The sequence below is a fragment of the Vanessa atalanta genome, unplaced genomic scaffold (genome assembly GCF_905147765.1).
Source record: "Vanessa atalanta unplaced genomic scaffold, ilVanAtal1.2, whole genome shotgun sequence".
NCBI classification, from domain to species: Eukaryota; Metazoa; Arthropoda; class Insecta; order Lepidoptera; family Nymphalidae; genus Vanessa; species Vanessa atalanta.
The window spans coordinates 10,001-12,500 of record NW_025920023.1 but is presented as its reverse complement, the minus strand read 5'-3'; the positions used below and the strand labels follow the sequence as shown (position 1 = coordinate 12,500).

Genomic DNA, 2,500 nt, shown 5'->3' with positions numbered 1-2,500 from the left:
CAAGTATGTACGTACGATTCGTCTCGACCGCTGGGGATATTCACTGACACACGTGAAAATGATAAAAAGATTCTTTTTCGTTCTGTAAAACTGTGCCGACCGACGGACGCACGTAGATCTCTCTGCCTCATGCGCTCTTCCTCTTATCGTCGTCGTCGTCGCTCTCGCTACAATCTATCCTCATGGAATAAATGTTGATTCATTGTAGTCGATCTGCGACGTCGCGACGATATGAGAAAACGTTAGAGACGGAGTTCTTAAAAGATTCAGTGTATTCGTATAGTGTGTATAATTTTTATATTATATATGAACGGTCGTTTCTAAAATTCTTTTTGTTAATTTTTACATTTATCATGTACAAAAAATACACAACCCGAGTATCGGTACGATCACTCAAACACCGGGCGTCGATCCCAATGTTTTACGATAATAATCGTTGAACAATACATACGTACACGTCGTGTGCGAAGTGTTATTTTGAAAAAAAAACTCGATCTCGTTTAGAACGTTCGAATTCGTGACCGTTATGTGTCATTATGTGAAGACGCCTCCGCCGCCGCCGCCGCCGCCGCCGCTGTCGTCGCGTTATATATTATAGCGCACGCGCGCGCGCGCGCGTGCTTAAAGCGCGTTTGTGTCTCATATAAATTTTTATAAGAGTCAACCGTTAAAATCTATCGCGTCTAACGCGATCGACGATACGGTGAGACGCTCGTTTCATACTGTGCGTATATTGTACATGCATGCATAAGTTTGTGTGTATTTTATATGCGAATATGAAACGAGAAGAGTAATTGACGACTTCAACAAGTCTCGGTTAGCTCCCTGGTTGATCCTGCCAGTAGTTATATGCTTGTCTCAAAGATTAAGCCATGCATGTCTCAGTGCAAGCCGTATTAAGGCGATACCGCGAATGGCTCAATATATCAGTTTTGGTTCCTTAGATCTTACTCAGTTACTTGGATAACTGTGGTAATTCTAGAGCTAATACATGCAATCAGAACTCTGACCAGTGATGGGATGAGTGCTTTTATTAGATCAAAACCAATCGACGGAGGGCGTCTCGTCCGAAGTCGTTAATTTTGATGAATCTGGATAACTTTTGCCGATCGCATGGTCCAGTACCGGCGACGCATCTTTCAAATGTCTGCCTTATCAACTTTCGATGGTAGTTTCTGCGACTACCATGGTTGTCACGGGTAACGGGGAATCAGGGTTCGATTCCGGAGAGGGAGCCTGAGAAACGGCTACCACATCCAAGGAAGGCAGCAGGCGCGCAAATTACCCACTCCCGGCACGGGGAGGTAGTGACGAAAAATAACGATACGGGACTCTTTCGAGGCCTCGTAATCGGAATGAGTACACTTTAAATATTTTAACGAGGAACAATTGGAGGGCAAGTCTGGTGCCAGCAGCCGCGGTAATTCCAGCTCCAATAGCGTATACTAAAATTGTTGCGGTTAAAAAGCTCGTAGTTGCATTTGTGCGCCGCGCTGTCGGTGCACCGCATCCGCGGTGATACTGACACGTCTGCGGAGCATATCGTCGGTGAGCCGGCGGTAAAACGCCGGTTCAATATCAAAATCCTATCGCGGTGCTCTTCAGTGAGTGTCGAGATGGGCCGACAATTTTACTTTGAACAAATTAGAGTGCTCAAAGCGGGCTCAAAATGCCGCTTGAATATTTCGTGCATGGAATAATAGAATATGATCTCGGTTCTATTTTGTTGGTTTTCAGAACTCCGAGGTAATGATTAATAGGGATAACTGGGGGCATTCGTATTGCGACGTTAGAGGTGAAATTCTTGGATCGTCGCAAGACGAACATCAGCGAAAGCATTTGCCAAAGGTGTTTTCATCAATCAAGAACGAAAGTTAGAGGTTCGAAGGCGATTAGATACCGCCCTAGTTCTAACCGTAAATATGTCATCTAGCGATCCGCCGACGTTACTACAATGGCTCGGCGGGCAGCTTCCGGGAAACCAAAGATTTTGGACTCCGGGGGGAGTATGGTTGCAAAGCTGAAACTTAAAGGAATTGCCGGAAGGGCACCACCAGGAGTGGAGCCTGCGGCTTAATTTGACTCAACACGGGAAATCTCACCAGGCCCGGACACCGGAAGGATTGACAGATTAATAGCTCTTTCTTGATTCGGTGGGTGGTGGTGCATGGCCGTTCTTAGTTGGTGGAGCGATTTGTCTGGTTAATTCCGGTAACGAACGAGACTCTAGCCTGCTAAATAGGCGTCGTCATTTAGGTGTGCTCGATTTCGGTCGAGCAACTCACTGGCGGCGTATTAAAATTCTTCTTAGAGGGACCGGCGGCTTCGAGCCGCACGAGATTGAGCAATAACAGGTCTGTGATGCCCTTAGATGTCCTGGGCCGCACGCGCGCTACACTGAAGGAATCAGCATGTTCTCCCTGGCCTAGAGGCCCGGGCAACCCGTTGAAACTCCTTCGTGCTGGGGATTGGGGTTTGCAATTATCCCCCATAAACGAGG

The 2,500-nt window shown here is 46.8% G+C and overlaps 1 non-coding gene across 1 annotated transcript in view; it reads left to right on the top strand.

The window, feature by feature from the left end:
- The first annotated feature begins 822 nt into the window (after positions 1–822).
- Positions 823–2,500, top strand: part of LOC125076746 — a 1,903-nt gene continuing 225 nt past the window's right edge. The window contains exon 1 of the ribosomal RNA XR_007120660.1: positions 823–2,500. This exon is cut by the window's right edge and continues 225 nt beyond it. This is a non-coding gene — a ribosomal RNA (small subunit ribosomal RNA).